At 37.4% G+C, this 20,829-nt stretch overlaps 1 protein-coding gene across 2 annotated transcripts in view; it reads left to right on the plus strand.

The window, feature by feature from the left end:
* PLCD3 (phospholipase C delta 3) overlaps window positions 1–20,829 on the plus strand; it is a 70,048-nt gene that overhangs the window by 9,898 nt on the left and 39,321 nt on the right. The window lies entirely within an intron of this gene.

Genomic DNA, 20,829 nt, shown 5'->3' on the forward strand with positions numbered 1-20,829 from the left:
CGGGGCATATTGCCTGCAACCCACTACTGTCATACTATGGGGAAAAATTCACTTAATAAATGTTTCACTTAGCAACAAAAATTTTGAGCTTACTTGTTTCATAAGTCAAGAACTATCTACCGCTATATGCCATATTTATTTATAAGTAGAATTTATTTTATGGACTTTGTCCTTTTTAGCTGAGGAGATTTTAAGGTGTTCACAAGCAAAAATGCCAGCTAGTCCAGAGTGCCATACTTCTGCCAATACTACTATTATAGTTTTTTAAAAAATCTCTTAAAAATGAATATGCATCTTTTGCTCAGGCAGTCTCAGTAATGACATTCATCTCAACTTGTGTTTATTGAACCCCAAAATGCTATACTCTGGTTTTGAATTTATATATGCCATTATGTACTCTCTCTCTCTCTCTCTCTCTCTCTCTCTCTCTCTCTCTCTCTCTCTGTGTGTGTGTATGTATGTATACATATACATACACACACACAAAGAGTTACTGTATTACATTCTAATTAGCCATCTACAGTTTGTGGCTGCAAACCATTTTTTCATAAATTGCAAGTAACATCAAGTCTTCAATCGGAGAACTAAGTAGTCTTATACATTTATCTTTCCAATTTTGAAGACGTAGCCTTTCAGCAAAGAATTCATTTTTGTTGTCCAGCCCTCAATTTCTATATTATAGATATAGATATATGTATACTATATACAGTAGATATTCACAAAATTAAACCTTGCCACAAAGCCCAAATTAAATGAATATATGTAATTGTTTTGAACCTCTAGAGTTCTTTTCCTGAAGGCAAGTAAAGTACCCATGTGTACTTTACATGTATTCCTATACAAAATCTATTTTGTTGACTTTTCCTGAACAGACAAAAAAAAGGGATGGGGGTGGGGGAGTAAGGTTGTCCCTCAGATAACTAGGTCTCATGCCATGAAGGGATTTACAGATGATAACCAGCAATTCAATGGTAAGCACTACAGCTCATGTTGCAGATGTTTTGTGTGGTTGAACAGAGGCTTATGATACTTCACTTAGATCAGCTGTAGCTTCCAAATGCTCTTCAAGGGCAATCCCATAGAGAAGATATTGCAATATAGGTAGCCCTTGACTTACAACAGTTCATTTAGTGACCATTCAAAGTTACAACAGCACTGAAAAAAGTGACTTATGACAGTTTTCACAGTTACAACCTTTGCAGCATTTCCATGACCATGTGACCAAAATCCAAATGCTTGGCAACTGGTTCATATTTATGACCGTTGTTATGTCCCAACATCATGTGATCACCTTTTGCGACCTTCTGACAAGCAAAGTCCATGGGGGAAGCCAGATTCACTTAATAACCATGTTACTAACTTAACAATTGCAATGATTCACTTAACAACTGACAAGAAAAGTCATAAATGGGGCAAATCTCATTTAACAAATGTCTCAACAACAGAAATTTTGAGCTCAATTATGGTTGTAAGTCAAGGACTATCTATATATCTTCTACATGACATGACTAAAATGAGAGCGACTATGAGAAAGGACTCCTGGTCCAGAAAAGGATGCAATTGACACACCAGATGAATCTGTATAAAGTCTCTCCTGGCCACAGCTGCTACTTGCTCTTTGAGTAGAAATTGTTTAGCAAAACTCCCAGGTTGTGTACTAATTCTATTTGGGGAAATATAATCCCATTAAGCACTAAAGAAGGAAAGTTCCTGTTACTAGAAAAAATCACAAAGCCAGTCAAGCTTGAATTTAAGTATTAACTACTTTGAATCCAGACCCGCTACAGTATCCAGGCATTGGATAAGAGCCTGAAATCATTGGCCAGGATTTAAGGCATACAGAGTTGAGTAACCTAAGATCTACTGCATTTTCTGATGCTGGTCTTGAGGCGGTTTCCTGTTCTCTCTAGCCAAAAATGGGAACCCCCATTTTCTAATTCTATTCAGTCATACATTTACTTAAGAAAATTTATATGGCTGCCCAACTCACCCTCAGTGACTCTGGGTGGCTTACAAAGATAAAATTTCAATACAAAAACGAATACCCCTCGCCAAACCCCTTAGCAAGAACAATCCATTTGATAGGATCTATATCATTCTGGAGCTCAGTGATGGTGAATCTTTTAGGCACCAAGTCCCAAACTGTGCATGCGCATGGCCAAACTGAAAGGTGTGTGCATGCGCAAACACGTGCATGTGTGAACATGTCTGTGAATGTGTGGACATGTGCAGACAGGCATGAACATGCACATGTATGGACATGAATGAACAAGCTTGCCAGAGGGAGGCAGGGCATCCCAACACTGGTAGTACAGCAAGAGATAAGATCTCTTTCGTCGTTTGCAGGAAAACAGAAGCTCACCAAAAAAACAACATGGAGATCTGACCTGGGGCGACAATGCATGTGCCAGCAGAGACAGCTCTATGTGCCACCCCTGGCATGCATGCTATAGGTTCACCATCATGGCCCTAACCCGTTGGCAGAACCATATCTTCAGGACCTTGAAAAAGAGTATTAAAATGGGGGCCAGCCTTATTTTTGCAGGGATGTTCCTCATCACAGAGAAAGCTCTTCTTGGTACTGCTTCATAGACCACCTTAGGAGATGGGACCCATAGTATTACCTGCCTCATCTGGGAGACAAGTAGGGCATAGGTAATTGTGAACAGGGATTATTGGTATAGGAAAGGGCATACAATCCATAGTTGTTCATGACTGCCACCTGCTCCTCAACCAGGACTTGTGAGTCCAGAAGATGCCCCAGATTACTGAGTCTGTCTGAGGCAGTACCACTCTATCCAAGATCAGGAATGGTGGTTCTCCCTGGACCTGAAAACCCTAAAGCCATCCTGTCTTGCCAGAGTTCAGTTTCACCTGTTGCTTCTTATCCAGCCCTTAATGGCCTCCAGGCACTGTGTGCAGAAGCTCACAGCATCACTCATCATGGACTGAGACATAAACTGGATGTCAACAAGATTTTGATGATATCTTAGACTTTGGTGGCAAATGATCTCATTCAATGGCTTCATGTACATCTTAACAGAAGCGAAGAAAGTACCAAGCCCTGTGGGACTCTGCAAAGCAAGGGATGAAAGCTGGACCTGTCACTTGCTTTTATCAAATTGAATTAGCAGGTATTTATAAAGTCTATTTGGGGGCGGGGTTGTTCCTGGTATGACAGAAAATATGACAGCAATGTTTGGCTCTAGACTTCCATGCTGGTAAAACAAATAGGAGAAATGTTGGGAAACCACAGCGTTTTCATTACCTGAGAGAAGAAAGCATAGCCATTCATTTGGATTAACAACATTTTTGGGGTTGTTAAATTCCAGCACAATTCTTACTCATGTGTTCTTTGTACAAAGGTAGTCTAGTGATAGCCTGTGTGACATATTCACCTACTATTTTACAGGTAAGATAGAGCTAGAAAATCAGCTTGATAACTATGCTGAAAGGAGATATTTTAACAGTTCTGAAGTCAGCAAAACCATTCCTCTGGAAATATGTGTTCTTTCTTTTAATGCATAGATTTCTCATTTTTTATCTTAACAAGATGGCATACCCTGGAATATCTAGATAAAGCATATATGATGAGATAGAGTTCTCCAAAGCTCCAAATGCCAATATTGTGAGTAGTACTATACACGAGAAGAGTGGCATGAACCATTTAATTAAGGTAAATTCAGATTGTTCAGTTCTTGTTTTAGTTCTAGCTGCACAAAGATCAAGTATATCTTTATCTCCTTAACTTGATGATTGTATAATTGGTATAAATAAAGTACCTTTCACATATCAAGTTCCGTAGTTGGAATTTAGATTAACGTTGAACATCTTCCATGTCATAATCAAGCCTTCTAACAAATAGTTTCCTTCTTACAAGGAAATTCCAATTTGCTTGTTAGAATGATAAGCTTTTAAAATCAGATTTAATTCTGCAGTCATTAAGATTTTAATATAATAATTTAAAAGTGGACTTGTGATTTTGGTGAAATGTTGGGTAATCTCACTTCAGTTGGACTACTGGAAGGTAGAGCTCAACATTTCCCTTCAAGAAGGAATTAGTATTTTTCCAGTTTCTTTTTCAGAGATTCACTAGCAGTGCTGCCTTATGTAACATGTTGTGTGTGTGTCTCTCTGTGTGTGTGTGTATTGATTGCAGGGCTTCCTTAAAAAATACTCATAGACATACACAGATATTCACACATAACATAGTCTCAGGGAAGCCTCTAGTCTAATTTATTTGTTCTGTGACTGCCTACCTTCTGCTGGACTATCAGAGTGAATGTGATGCATTATGCATCATATGCAAATTGTGACTTACAAGATAGCTTCCTGACAAGATTATTAAATATTGACTGCTTAAATGTTGCTATTTCCCAATCTATTGATATTGCAGAAACGGGAAATAACAAATCTGAAAAGGGCCTTAAACGAATCTGGTGTGTTTGCACATATTATGCCCTGCTATTCTGAATGCTGCCCAGATTTTGTGTCCAGTGTGGGCACCATGGAGCACATTATTTGCAGAAGAAAGCTCGTCTTCTTTTATTCCATTAAGAGCCGCTTTCGATTGGCTTTTAAAAAGTTGCTTGGATCATGCCAAAAAAAGGTTAAGAGAAAAATGGCATTTGTTCCTTCATAGTGTGCTAAAAATTCTGGCCAGATACGCAACCATCTCATTTGGAGTTGAAATAAACTTACATTATTCTATGAGATGCCACTAGTGCTCTGCTTTTGAAGTCACAAATTAAGACTTTAATGTCTTCATTAAAATGAAAAGAAAAAGAAAAATAACTAAACTGATTCACAAAGGGAACACTCATCTTCTGTTTAACAAGACTGACTGAGAACAAAAGCTTGAATGAATATGTGTTCTGGAATAAGAGTAGTGGCGCCTTTGCAACAATGAATTATTCTAATTGCAATCTATTATGCTTTGGTCAGATTCCATGTTGAATAGATGCCCAATTCTGGGCATTGCACTTTAAGGAGTAAAAGCTAAAACTCCATACTTCTGTGATTTTACCGATAATTGTGCCCCAAATTAGGGGCATAAATAACTCCAAAGTATTGTTGTGTTCCTCCATGACCAGAGATGATAGAGGCTGCCTCTGTCTCTTTTCAAATGCATGCTGTGCCATGTTTGTAAATCTGATTTTGAATTGTCTGAGACTCAAGCCAAATGGGTACAAGAATGTGCAGAGCTTTTTAAAATGTGCAGTATTGGGGACATGACCTTTGGCAACACCATGTTGGGTGATAAACAAGAGTAAGAATTTTAAGCTCTGAAAGGCTGAGATTCATCCCTATTTAAAAAAGGGGGGAAGGATATTTCAAAGTTTTTTTCTGCGCTCTGATCCATAGCCAGCTGTAAAAAAGAACAGAAAGATGCACAAAGTCCAGAGTACTTGTATTTTTTCTGAACTGACTTTATGCACTCAATGCTGTTAATTTGATTTGTCTATGGAGATCCTCAGGCATCCGGAATGACCTGGATTATTTTGCACTTTTGCTTCTCATCCAAGAAGCTTCTTCAGTTCAGAAATGAAGAAGCTTCATGGATGAGAAGCGAAATATTTTCAAGGAAAAACAATTGCCTTTTGAAAAGCACCTTTGGAACGTTAAACTGGTTTATTAATAATAAGATAGATGCAAAATAAAATGATTGGAAAATAGTTGTAATGTAAAATAACATGGATGCTTATAGATAACATAACTGTACAATCTGTAACAATTTACTAAAACTAGCACATTTTAAAGAAATTTCTTGTGAAATATTCAGATTTTTTTTTAATGTGCACTTGGTTTGCGTTCTATTCTGCTTGGTCCAATGATAACTTGGAAACTCTGAAAAATAATTGGAATAAGAGCTAAAGGAAAATCATTGTTACCTCGGAGTCTGCTAAGACTTGGCTATAGAAAGTATTTTCTGTGTTTGGACAAAAAATAGAGGCTATAACTTTTAAACGCATGTAGAACAATTATACATCTTAGACAACTTCTGACTTAAGTGTTTTGTAAATCAAACTCTTCAATTCCACAATTTGTCTAGGAAATCAACTACTTTTTTTAAACTCATCTATAAATCTGCTTCCTTCTCTATTTTTCCTTTGTATTATTGAATTATTTCATTCATCCGGGCTATTTAGAGAGAACTAAAGGAATCCTGACTTAAATTTCTAACAGAAAAACTGAAGTTTTATTTTTAATAGAGCAGATTAGGAAAATTTAATCACTATTTGAGGGAGAAAAGGAATACTATATATCAGCTACCCTGTGTTACCCTGAGCAGGACAAATTCAGGAGAAGAATCGTATTGATTTTTGTATTCCTAATTTATAAAGAACAGACATCCAGATTTAAAAACATGCAACTGTTAGGTAACAGTTGTTAACAGCTAACAGCAATAAGGATGAGAGTTTAGAATAACAAAACTTGTTCTACCTCTTTGACAATGATCAACCTACATCATCTTTCAAATTTCCCCCCCAAAAGTACCTCGTGGGTGCTTTACAACTAAGATTCGCCCATCTTCTATTTAACAAGAAAGTACCAGATGGAATCAAAGCTTCATTTCATCTGTGGTAATGTCCTGTTTTAAGGTCTTCTTAAGAAGTTCACAAACAAAATCTTATGGTAACTTTGTGGGGATTCTGTGCCCCTGAGATTGTGCACCAAGTTGTTCCAGTTTTTCTAATCTAATTAATCTAATCTATAAACTCCACAATCTATAAACTAAATTTGTATTGAAACACTGCTTTCATTGATTGGGTCTGAGAGCAAGCTATTCCAAGAATATATTCTTGGTTTCAGAAGCTCAGGATTTTAAATGATTTGGAATAGGGAATTTTGTTCTTCAGAAATTAAAGCAGAAAATATATACAGGGAGTTCCTGGGTTAAGGACATCCAGTACTATCAATAAGCTGCCTATTATTGAAAATGATAGACCGAGTTGTCCTCCTTTGAGTCAGTAACGCCACGCAATATTTTTATGCAATGCTTAAGTTGTGCGTGCTTAATATATATCCTCCTTATGGAGTTTTCATCAGTTCATGAAGAACATTGCACAACTTCAGTGGTTTTGATGGTTTGAGAAAGGAGAACGTCATCCATCATTTTTAGTTATAGTAGTCCATGTGCAAGTATGATTTTTGACCTATATGCAAATTTGAGGTAAAGATAGAGTTAGGAATAGGACTCGTTTACTTGGGTACTACTTGTATTTTTTCATATTATGGCTTGCTTTAGAATTGTTACTTTAAGAAGCTTGCACCATTGATTTAGAAAAGGAGAAAGCTCTCTGATTTCCCCTTATCCTGGAGAGTCCTTTCCCCTTCTTCTGGTTTTAGAAATTGTTTTTTGGATTCATAACACACAACCTGATGGTTGGCTGATTTTAGTGCAGGTGTGTGCTCACAGATCTGATTCTGCCAGCAACTTATGGATGTACGATATTCCAGACTCTCAAGAGAGTGTTCCTTTTCTTGTTAACTGTAAAAGACCCAGTTACATACTGAGAATGTCAAAAATTTGCTATTCCTAAGCCAAACAAGTTATTCATAAGGATGATAGTGTGTGAGACGTAATACATTAAATAAATACACATATGTCTCAAATATGTCGCTCATTACACCTCATTATGAATTATTCTTCCAATCTTCTTGCAACCAACTTTTCTTAGTTGCAAAGGTAGGAAATTCTGTAGTAATTTATGAATTGCATGATTGGGCTGGATGTCAATCTCTTCTGACAAAAAAGAGTCAGATGGCAATCACTCATCCTTCAAGAGGGCTGTAAAATTGTCTAACCTGTTGCTCCTAGGCTGTTTCACTTACATGGAAAACTAGCCTGTGTGGAAATGCTGGACTAAGGCGACAAGGGAGGGGGGAGGAATTAGTGGTGGTAATCTTATGTTTACTAACTTGGTTACTAACTGCATGATGTCAATATTTTATTGGAATGTTAGAATGCTTCCTGAATAACTGCCTAAAGTCAATAATTGGGTACACAGGGACTACTAAAATAAAAACAAGTTCGGACAAGATAGGTAGTGATTTGGTATGTACAGTACAGACATACTCAGAAATACTGTGGTTCAATTCAGACCATTTTATAAGGCAAATATCACAATAAACAAATACTGTTTGTTTAGTTTCCTAGTGTACAGTATATGCTGTACCGTAAACTATTACCATGTGTGTTCAATAACATTATGTTTGTAAAAAAACCCAAATAATTTTAAAGTATATTGTAATTCAAAAAATGCTACTCCTCTTCTGAATTTTCTGCAAGTTAATAACCTTTTTGCTGATAGTTATTGTTCAGTCACTGAGTCGGGTCCAACTCTTCGTGACCCCATGGACCACAGCATGCCAGCCCCCTCCCCATTCTCCACTCTTTCCCTCAAGCTTATGCCCATTGCATAGATGACACTATCTAACCATCTCATCCTCTCTGCTGTCCCTTTCTCCTTTTGCTATCAATCTTTTCCAACAACAGAGTTTTTTCCAGTGAGTCCTTTCTGCTCGTTAGCCAAAGTATTTGATCTTAAGCTTCAGTATCTGCCCTTCCCAATTTTTGCTGGTAGGGGCTCTGTTTTAAAAAACAACAACACGGTATCTTTGAAGCACTGTGTTTTTGCTGAATCTATTAAATATCCAAGTATGTGTATATCCAAATTAGCGGTGGCATGTAATATAAATAAAATATAGAGGTTTTCTCAGATATCACAAGATGGAAGCCATTAAACTTTATCCTTTGGGAAAAGATTGAATGCTGTCAAAATGAATGAAGAAATGAAAAAGGGGGAAGAAAAGGGGACAGAGGAGATAAAGTGAGGGAAGAGGGGAAATGAAATAAAACAAGAAACAAAAAGCAGTATTTTCTGATTTTTTGGGGGTGCAGTAAGATGCTTATTAAAATTATGGTATTAACTTTCTGCTTGTACCAAATAGTAATAGATAGGTATTTCTATAGCAGCAACCCATGTAATTGTGAAAACCGAAAGTCAAAATTTCATATATATATTTCTTTTTCATGTGGAAAGTCCGAAACAGAAAATTATTTACATTCTTATCCCTAAATAGTGCACTCAACAATCATCTCCTCCTGCCCAACATCTTTTCAACTCCTTTGTGGAAGTTAATGCTTCTTTCCATTTCTGGATATATAGAATTCTTGTAGCCATCAACATATATAGCAACAAAATTTCATTCCCTCCCACTATTTCTTTATCTAATAGTGTAGGAACCATGATGACAAACCTATGGCACGGATGCCAGAAGTGGCATGCAGAGACATCTCACCGGACACGCAAACCATCGCACATTGCTCTCCCGGATTCTGGCGTGCCAGCCAGCTGTTCTTCATGCGTGCATGCATACCAGAAACCAGAAGACCAGGTGGCCAGTGCTCATGCGTGTGTTGGAAACTGAAAGATTATCTTTCCGGCGTGTACCTCAGCACTGGGCAGCTGCTCTTCCAGTTTCTGGCACAGACACATGTGGGCATTCTCCTGTTTGGGCACTCGGTGCTAAAAAGGTTCACCAACACTGTCCTAGAAGAACAATTTCCAATTTCCACTGTAAGCCCATGTTTAAAATCTTCTAATTAAATCATAAATCTGTTTCCTACATTTCTTTGCCTTATCACAAGTCTACCACATGTGACAAAAAGCATCCTCCTTACATTTCCAACAGATTATCCAAACACCTGATACATCTTCAATAATTATATGATGTTAAGTATTACGAGTACATCATTTTATAAAATCTTTAAGAATATAATTCAACATGGATTTTGCACTTTAGTCCATGTATTTTCCCATTGCTCTAGCATTATAATCAGAGAAAATTCCACTTTGAATCTTAGTGTTTGACACATTCACTTTCTAGGTTCAACGGTAACAGCACTTTGTAAATATTATCTATAGAATAGCAATAGCAATAGCAGTAGACTTATATACCGCTTCATAGGGCTTTCAGCCCTCTCTAAGCGGTTTACAGAGAGTCAGCATATTGCCCCCAACAATCTGGGTCCTCATTTTACCCACCTCGGAAGTATGGAAGGCTGAGTCAACCCTGAGCCGGTGGGATTTGAACCGCTGAACTGCTGATCTAGCAGTAGCCTGCAGTGCTGCATTTAACCACTGCGCCACCTCGAATGCTCATCATTAGTACAAAATATGATTTCAAATTCATTTTTAGAAGCTTGAAAACCACAATAAATCTTTCAGTTGTATGTAGATAAACTCGTGACATGTACAACCTTCTAGCATGAAGATTCTAGCTAATTCACCTTGAATAAAAGATATTATTTCATTATAAATCCAGCAGCTGGAGCTCACTATTATTTCCTTTAAAAAAAAGGTTTCTTGAGGTGACACCCAGAGATATTTTAGAAAAAAAGTCTTTGTATTAAATCCAAACACTACACACCTACACACTCCACACGCCTAACAAAACAATTCTTAAAATCCAAAGTTCATTTTAACTTTAGCATACCATAGATAGGTGTACCATCCTCAATGAGTTTCCAATCCAATTTTTATTTTTCAGGGTTATCCACTCCTTTAGCCAAACCATATAACATGCCTCAAAATACAAATTTAAATCCAAACCACCTCTTTCTTTCATATCCTGAAACAATTTATACTTAATTCTTGGGTTTTTTTTCCCCTTGCCAAATAAATTTAGAAATTTTCCATTGCTTGAATGGAGCCCCAGCCATCATTACTTGCAAAGTCTGAAACAAAAATAATGTCTTTGGTGGGACATCTATCCTGATTATGAAGATCCTACCCAACAGAGATTGTCGCAATTTATATAACTTTTGTAAACCTTTCTTAGTGTCATTCCAAATGGATACATATTTATTTTGAAACAATTTAGAGTTTGTATTTGACAGTATACTCCTAGATAAATAACCTACTTTTCCACCTTAAAACATAAGGTGGAACAACTTTTTTAAGTTGTTTGTTAAGTTCCTTTGTTAAGTGAAAACTTTGGCCCCCGGGCTCCGGAGGCCTTCTGGGAGGCCCATTTCCCCCCCCCCCTTGAGCCTTCACACGGGCCCTTGCACTTACCTCGCATCCAAAATGGACCACACATGGAGACTCCTGGGAGGGGCAAGGCAGGCAGGGCTGGCCAGGGATGGGATTTGGAGGTTCTCCAAACTGGCCATAACATTAGTTACACATTCTCCTGAACCTGGGCGAACCCATAGCAGCCCACCCCTAAAAGCAGATATGGAAACTAAATGACAACTTTTGCCAATAAAATTATTATTATTTATTCAGGTATTTCATTTGTTTCGTTACTACTATATTGTTGTGATTTGCTCTGTATTTAATTCAAATGAAATTCATTTAGCTCAAAATACCTTTGATTGATATATGAGATACAGATTTCCCCCCCGTAGAAACAGTAATCTTGCTACTAAAGCATGGAAAAATTACACAGCTGGACATTGCTAACATATGGCCCTACCTCATTGCAATTAAAAATTCAATTAGTTCAGAATTTTACTTAATTGGGATTCCCAGGTAAAGGGATTTTGCACATTAAAAAAAAAACAAATTGAAGGTAAATAAAATGAAAATGTTTCTGTTCAATTATAGAATGCATTTTCTTTATCCTGAATAAGAATGGAGGAAAAACTTTATTGCAATTTGCCCTTGTCTCTTTTGCAATATTCTCCTTCTGCTTTTGCACTTTCCATAGAGTCACTTTTCACATGATGTGTTGATATTGGTCATGGGCTCAGACAGCCACGTCTATTCAGTAAATCTCACAATACAGGAAGATTGCCAAACTAAGTAGTAGCATTACACTTTTGTGCAATATGTCATTCTTTGAGAAATGCCCAGCTCAATTTTGTTTCAGCATTTCTTCTTACAGCATCTGAATCATTTCATTACTGCGTCATAGAAACTGCCAGTGGGTATTGCAGAAGAAATTCCTTGTATCTATATTTAACCTTGATGTCCTAATGTAAGTCTTCCACCCTCCAGGTCAAAAACAGTTCTGCAAGACATTCTACTCATATGTCATCTTGTTTCCACCAACATTGTTCTGAACACTATTTATACCTTGCCAAATGTTTTGGTCTTCGATTCTAGCAAAATAACTCGTATTTCTGCCACTGTGTACTAGAATTCAGAGGAGGATATAGGGGTTAATGCACTTAACTGAACCCTGATGCACATATAGTTTTTAACTTCAGATTTTCAAAACACAAAAGACTCTCGATTTAACTCCAAATCTTAACAAACAGTTTTTACTTCCCATTCTTCCTTTCCTAATTACTGTTTTTCACTTCTCATTCTCTTAAAAAAGAAGAAGAAATAAACCTAAAATAGAGGTTATACTATTAAAATGTTATCCTTGTGTGAAATTGCCCTTTTGGTTTTGGTCCCAATATGCATAAGAATTGCAATAAATTCACCTGTTGATATCCATCCCCTGGAAAATGCAAGTGACCAGTGTTTTTCCAACCACCTTGACCTATTTACTTGTTTCTAGATTCAAAATATTTATTTCCTAACCCTAACCCTAACCAAACAGATTTACTTTTTGCAGAACTAATGTTGATTTTTCTTCAGGCCTGTCCAACTATGTGCTTGATAATTTTATATTTAATAACACATTTGAATATGTTAACTCAGCCAACATTAAACTAGACATCTTCTACTGGATTGCCCCTGGATTCTGGACTAAAGTAAGATATACATTTGCAGTTTACGATATCGAAGCTAGTCTAAGAGACATGTTATGTACATTTTATTGCAATTTTCCCTCATGCCAACAAGGAATAAAATGCTTTTTGAATTCTCATGGGTACCAAATTTGAGGTGCCATTCTGAATTTCTCTGCATGATCATGAAGAGTTTTGCAAGCCAGAGCTGGCAATCCTACTGTAGGTTAGCTTTAGTATCATCATTCAGTGTCCCTTCCTGATATGCATGATCCATATTTTCTGCAGGGATTTCATTAGATTATAATTCCTGGTCAGGATATAAATGCTGACTTGACTTGACTTCAATTTACTTTTTGACAACTTTATATTGCCACTTATATTATATGAAACAACCCGTAGTGTCTGGAAAAATAAAACACAGAAAACTTTAGCACACTGCCAATGCTATGGCATACTCTTTAAAAAATCACATCCTGCCACAGTATCTGAGGGAAACACCAGGTATTTACAGCCTTTCAGAAGAAACAAAGCAAATTGGGGAGGGAGGGGATGCTATTCCATTGGGTAGGCACAACTATGGAAAATACTTGCTTTCTAGGTCCTTGCCAGACAACGAGATTTAATAGAGGGGATCTGGAATGGGCCAATCTTATTCAACCTGATGGGATGGGAAAATGTTCTTAGGGAGAGGTGATCCCAAAACTATATGCACCATTGCATTCTGGACTACTTTCTGGACAGTCTTTAGGGACAATTCCATGTAGAGTGCAAACAGTGACTCAAAACAGTGACTAGGCAGGGATGACATTGAGCAATTAGTACAGGATTAAATTTGTGCAAAACCCCTCGTAATCATATGTGTCATCTGCTCCTTGAACATGAGTGCAAATCAAGAGTTGCAAATTGTTTTTCAATTCTGAATTAAGAATTAAATAGAGCGTCAGTTCCTCAGATCAAGTGGAACCATAACCCCAAAAATATTCGTGTCAGATAAGCATTGATGAGTTGACAACAACTGAACGACTGATTTTTGGAAAAGATGCCTGTACTCATAGTTGTAGAGAATGAAGAGGGTTTTTTAAAGCCTGAGATTAAGAAGAAGTAGAGTACAGGAGCTCATTTTTTTTTTTTTGAAGAACTGTCTGTCTCCCATAGTATCAAACCAACTGGTTCTAATTGGCATGACTGGCGCATTCAGGGTTCCATTGATTAAACAGTGCCACCTATCAGGGCCCTAAGCATGACTTCTCTGTAGTAGCACCTGCCTTCTGAAATGAACACCCCTTTGCCCCCACTCAAAAAGTACTTTTATGCTGCTGGGTTTTGAAGAGCTTTACAAAACTGGTTGTTTGCACAGACCTCTGAAGAGAATGATTAGTTCCATTTTCTTTGTTTCTGTTCTTGCTTTATTTGCTTTGCCATCATTGTTCTTCTGTCTTGTGTTACTGGAGTTTTTGTTTGTGTGTATAGTTTCTATTGTTCTGTTCTTAAATGTTTTAAAAATTCTAAGCTGCCTAGAATCATTGGGAGACAGGTGGTATCTAAATTTGATAAATAATGATGATTAAGGAAGACATCCATTGAGAAAAGAGTCTTTACAAGGAAAACAAAAGGAAGGCAATAGAGTTAGTGAAGGAGAGGCCGTGGAGGTAGTTGAATGATGCACGTCCTCAGTTTGGGTACTGGAGAAAGGGGAGCAGGCAGATATTTCAAATGAAGACAATAAAGAAAGGGTGACAAAAGAAGGAGATTCTTGCTTTTTGCCATGGAGCGGAAAATGAGGAGCTTCCACCAGCATCTCCATTTTAGGAGTATCTGTAGGGGATGCTCACAAGAGTTAAGATGGCAGCTGCAACAATGTGACCAGGTTTTTTTTTTTTAAAGAGTGTTGACTTTTTAAACCACATCTTACAGATACTCATGCTCCGTTTGCAGTCATTCCTGATGCTTTGCCAGGATGCTTAATTTTTTCTACTTCAACATACACACTTGGATACTGAAAGGCCTGTCCTCTCTCTGGTCTGCCTCTTCTCTTCTGGTTTCACCAATTTCTAAGCATTTATGCCTGCTGTTTTAAGGAAGGGCAATTGTGTCTTACTTACTTTCTTTGTAGCAGCCAGGGAACACCCCCTTCTTGTTGAAAAACACCAGTCTGATAAGAGAGTGGAAAAAGTCACAAAGGATAGTTTATGAGAAATGAACTAAATTGTCCGCAAAATAAAAACCCGATCCATTCTGGTTTTGTTGGGCATAAGCATTTTCAGGATTCCCCTATCTTTTTATCTAATTTATAGGAAAATAAAGCTCCAGAACAGCTGATGTTTTCTCTGGTCTGTACAATTCTAAAAATGACACAGCAGTCTTAGTTTTTGGGATTTAGGTCTATAAACATTTACTCTGGAGTACAATTTGCTGAATTCTGCAAGATCACTTCTGTGTGGACACGTTTAGGGTGTTTGTTTGGAACAGTCAGTTGCTTTAAATTAAATTACTATAAGTTTGCTAAACCCCTGCAGTTTAAGTCTTTTTTCCTGTCACATCCCTGCCTTGTTTCACACACCTGATTTTAGAAACCTTCTGGTGTAACTCTGCTCCTAAACTATGCAATATGGATAACAAGCATTATCAAGATGTTTGAAGGCTTAATATATCTTTATTCTAAGGTGACTTTCATCTCTTGCCTGTATTACTTTTTTCTCTGTGTGTATTATCCAATAATTCATAGGCTCCCAGCGCTTATTTTTTATTCTTATTTTTCTTATAAAATTGTCCTGTTTAGAAAAAATTGCACTTGGGGTCTTGAGATGGAATGCTGTGACAAATAAAACATACAACTCCTGCTTGAGTTTAGCTGCAAGATCCAAGGTTCTTCTCATAAATAACTTTAGGTTTGAAAGTGAGTGCAAACATTTTGCATATAAAAACATAGATAAGTGGGAATACTTGCTGTAAAGTAGGAAAAAACATGCAAGATTAGTGATGTGATTCCATTCCTAACAGATTCTGATAAAATCCATCTTCTTATAGAAGTGGCATATTGATCTGCTTTTATCACTGCTTTATTATTCATATGTGAATTTCATACAATATATATCTGCTTTGTTTATTTTTATTGTTGTAATCTACAAGGGATAATATACTCTTTGCAAATATAATTGTGATAAACACATCTGTTAAATCCATGGCTGACCCTTTACACATCCTTTTGACCTACTGCCACTCAGCTAGCTATAAACAAAATCCTCAAACACAGATGGGATCTGTGGGATGGATAAAGAAAAGTACAGAAAGTGACAAGTTGATCTGGCCAAAATCAAAACTTTTGTAGTCCTCTCTGCATTGTAGTTAAGCATCAGAGCCAGGAGAAATATTTTTTAAAACAACAGTGATGGTGTGGTTGTTCCTTGTTAAAAGATCAGCTAAAAACTCTAGCTGTGGCTTTTTCTTCTTCTTCAGAACAGCTGGAAAAGTGATTACACTGTGTGTGGTGTCGTGTTCGTTGTATTTACTGTATTGGAATGATGATGACAGTAACAGAACTGAAGCTCTCTCTATGAGGAGTCAGCTGCATTGCAAACAGGAATCTTTGTCCATTTTTGTATCAACAACATCACCAACCTTTCTTCCTCCACCCCATCACATTCCAGCACCCCATGGGTTTGCAAGATCTCTGCAAAAATTACACCACTCCTGTGTTCCTTCTTGGAACAAATAACAATAACTTCCTTCCTTCAAAGTGGAGCCGTACAGCCCAAGAGCAAGACATTTCTCATCATGAAAAGAAATTATTCCACCTGAAGTATGGAAAACAACTCCACTTTTGAATTTTCTTTTAAGTTTAGAATTGAAAAACATGTATGTGTACATGCTTGATATTGTGAACAGAAGGAAATACAAGCAAGATCAATAATTTTCAGCCTCAGAGGTTGAGAAACAGCAATCTATATGGTCCTCTATTTCCCTCTGTATTTATGATTCTTTTTTCTTTGTTTTGCTGATTTGAGGTCGAAGAAAGATTTAGAAACTGGCCTTTATTTTCAAACACCCCCCCCCCACTTCTTCAATCACTTTTATTTCTCCACATTATTCTGTTCTGTAAAATATGGCCTGGCTATTCTATTTCTGAGCTGAGAGGCATTTCCATTTTCTTCTTCCCTGGAAAAACATTCATCATAACAATACAGTAGGTAGTAAACACATAGTTAGAATATGCATTTACCAAATTCCATTTATTAAAATTTCCAATTTCAATTACTTCTTCCCTTGCTGCTCATTCTGTTATCATTTTTGGCTGAATGTCTCTGTGTGTACGTGTGATACAGGTTTTCCGTTAAAGAAGTTCTTGTATCAGGAGGAAGTAGCATTGAAATTTTAAAGAAAGGAATGTGTGTATATGCTTTAACTTGACCTACAGTCCACTCAATTGGTGGAGAGAGCTATTCCTGTTAGCTTTGTTGGAGATACAGTTAATTACTTCTTTGCAGGAACATGATGAAGACATGCTTGTGTCTAAGCAAAATGTCTCAGTTGCAGGTTGGTATTCCAGTTGGGGGGAGTGTAATTTCAATGGATTGGCTTAGTGTAGCCCTACACTAATTCTTGCTTGCTTGAAAAGTTGAAAGAAGAGCCTGCTGTACCTCTCAATTCTTCAGGGGGGTGTCCAGTTTAGGCATTGTTACTCCAGATGAAGCAACACAAGCAAGTGTAGATGAGCTGGCTGGTCTCCTCTCCCTATTAGGCAGACCCAGAAGGGTATATGTCAGCTTGCTGTAGCCAACTTTCTGCAGCCAACCTAACACAGCCAACTCACTGCAGAACAACTCCCCATGGTCAATTTGTCACAGGACAACTTGCTGCGCGGTAGTTCAACAATTAAATTTAATTATTTAAAATGATTCAAAAATATTTTAATTTTTGTCGTTCAGATTTCATTTTGTCCCTCCTTTGGCATCCTTTCATGAATTATTCTATTCCATGGTTTCTGCAATATTAGTGTAATTCTTGTCCCGTGGTCAGTTGGCCGTAGAGAATTGTCCCATGGCAAGTTGGCTATGGCGAATTGGCTGCAGTGAGTTGTCCCATTCCGGACCAAGCATACTATTTGGACTTACATTTTAAGTATAAAAAGAATATTCAAGAAGAAAAGGCTGACCTTTTCCTACCTGAGCCCTATAAACTTCTTTAATCTAGCAACCATTTTAATCTAATCTGATTCTAATTTCATTTTCCTGTGGTATAAATTGTCTGTTTACAATCCGTTGCTCTCAGGGATAGAACATGAAAACATATGCAGGCAACAAATTGTGTTCTCTACTAGTCTGTTGATCACCCAGAGGCTGAACTGCTTGGAACTCCTTCTTTTCTTAAAGCTATATAACAGAGTTATTTAACCAGTCCCAAAAACTCAAGTGGCAGTGTGCTTCCAGGAAAGTCTGAAGCCAGAGGGAAGAGAGAGCACAATAAGTACAACCTATTTTGGAGAGAACAGAATGTAAAGCGGGTTGTTTTCATCAAAAAATATTCTTAATTTCTGTAGGGTAAAAGAAATGGAGGGGAATGCATGGAAATATTTTGGAAGAGGATCTGGACTGAATAATTAATGTTTTTCCAACAGTGTGTCATAGAGCTATTGTGGTGTAGTGGTTAAATCATCAAGCTACCTTAGAAACAGGAAGATTGTGATTTCTGGTCCCACCTTAGACACAAAGCCAGCTGGGTGACTTTGGACTCACCACTTTCTCTCTGCCCTAGGAAGCAGACAATGGCAACCCACTTCTGAAAATGATGCCAAGAAAACTGTAGAAACTAGTCCAGGTGGGCATCAGGAGTCAACACATGCACACATGTGTGCGCACACGTCCACCCACCCACCAGTGCATCATATTGGTGCTGTTCCTACTGGTACTTCCACAAATTTCATAGCTGCCCTTGCTTGCCTAAGCCATATGTACATACACTGCACGTTTGTTTGTATATGTAAACATACATGGAACATTTAAAATCCCAAATAAATTACTTGCTACATTGTTTGCCAAGATATATTATTTTAGAATGATTTCCAAATTATGTAATACTTTATGCAGTTTTTCTTTCTAAAAAAAGTTATAATAGGTTCATTCAGAAATTTTCATATGTATCTTGAATAATCCAGATTTCAGTCATGTGTGCTTTTTGTAGATTGAATTTACCTAAATGATATCCAAATGGATCTTATCTCTGTGCCTGTTTCTATTACTTTCCTCATCTATTTATAGGAACTGAACTATTTCTGCTAATAAATTTCAGGAATCACTATAAAGCATTCTGCTGGCCAGGTGTGGCATAGAAAAATACCTGCCCCACCTGCGTTTGGAATTTCTTAATACATAATGATAGTGTGTGTCTTTGTTTTGTATTTTTTTCTGTTATCCAAGCACTGAAACTATGTAGGCCCCAACAGAAAGTGGAAGATAATAAATTAGTAAGAAATATAATGCTCTTCAACACAATTGCCCACTTAATCTCTGAATGTGGCAGAAAAAGCAAACTTTAATTTGACTGTTAAACCTTTTACCTGGAAATTAAATATTGAGTATAATTCCATCTATTTGTCCCTTTGGGCATCAGAAACTGATAACAGGGATTGACCATAGTTTTTATCTATTTTTCCAGAATAAAAGGTGAAGTAACTTTGCAACCTATGGATCAAACTGAATATATTTAGTTATATGCATCCTGTAAGTGGGCACATTTACTGTGTATGGAAAGTCATTGTTTGTATTTCCATTTTTATTTTCCTCAGTCCAAGTATAATACTGGTCTTTTTTTTGCTTTCATTTTTAGAAAACTTAAACTACAATGAAAAGTAATATTGAATTACTTCTCTCTTATGTGCGTTTTGTCAGTACTTCAATGTTTTCCATATTCCAATCATCTTCTGAGCCATGAAGGCTGGGGTTGACGGGAATTATGATACAGCATATCCACATCACGGAGCTGTTCAAACTTTGAATGTCTTATATTTGCCAATTTGAACAGACTTGCACATCTGCTTATATCATCAGACCAAATATTCCTCTGCTCCCCAGTTAGGTAGAACTGTCCATCTAGAGCAGAGGTATCAAACCTTATTTCTTTGACGGCTGCATTAGGGTTGTGTTTGACCTATATGTGTATGGCTGGGATGGCTGTGGCCAGCTCTCCGCCACGCATCGAGGCTCTGTTTTCGGCCACGACAGCCTTCTGCAGCCCTCTGCCAGCAAAAACAGAGCTCTGTTTTCCCTGGCAGAGGCACTCCGGGCCAGTCTTTCGCTGTTTCCTGCAGGCCAGATCTATGCCTTGAGTTTGACACCCCTGATCTAGAGTTTGATAAATCTGTTGTTGATGTGGAAAAATTCTCGTTTACTGATAGGATACAAAACATGATCCATGGTCTTAGGTTTACAGTTGCAATAATGTACACCTCCTAATTGTAGGACTTAAAATCCCAATAAGGTGCAAAAAGAGTACTTTAAAAAAAATACTTGTTGTGTCCTCAGTTAAACAACTCTAAATGCCCTGGGGGAAAGGACATTTTTCCATCTGTTTGTTAAAGGACAAGAAGGTGACCAGTTGAATGCAGAAATATTGCTTTCTGTACCTTGAGCTACAGATTTTCATGAGTAGGCATTTAGTACATCCTCTTGTGTTAGAGAATATACTAATGTGTAGGGTAGAAGAACTTCTAAGAGCATTGTAGGTAACAGTGCAGTACCTTGGAAGCCTGGAAGCCTACCAGCAGCTAAAGCAATCCTGCACGGTTGTAATTATACTATTGAAATGAGTAAACTGGGTCAAAAGGTAGGTGGCTGCATTTGGAGCCAATTATAGATTCCAAGTTTGCTATTATTTCTATGCATCAGATTCAGCTCTTGAGAATGGCAGTTTCAGGCTAATCTTTGCTGTTATCAAAATCTGTGCTGTCATTGGAGGTATAATACAACAATTTGGATCAATAGATTCAGGACCCAGTAAAGACATGACTTGTTCTGTATGACGTTGATCTTGGTTTGATTCATAAACCCGAATATCTTGACTATTTGAGTAATTGCCCGTGCTTTGTCTTTTGGATCTGAAGCTCCACTTTCAGATCCAAACCCAGTCACCACACTTTT

Source organism: Thamnophis elegans, chromosome Z (assembly GCF_009769535.1).
Source record: "Thamnophis elegans isolate rThaEle1 chromosome Z, rThaEle1.pri, whole genome shotgun sequence".
Lineage (NCBI taxonomy): Eukaryota > Metazoa > Chordata > Lepidosauria > Squamata > Colubridae > Thamnophis > Thamnophis elegans.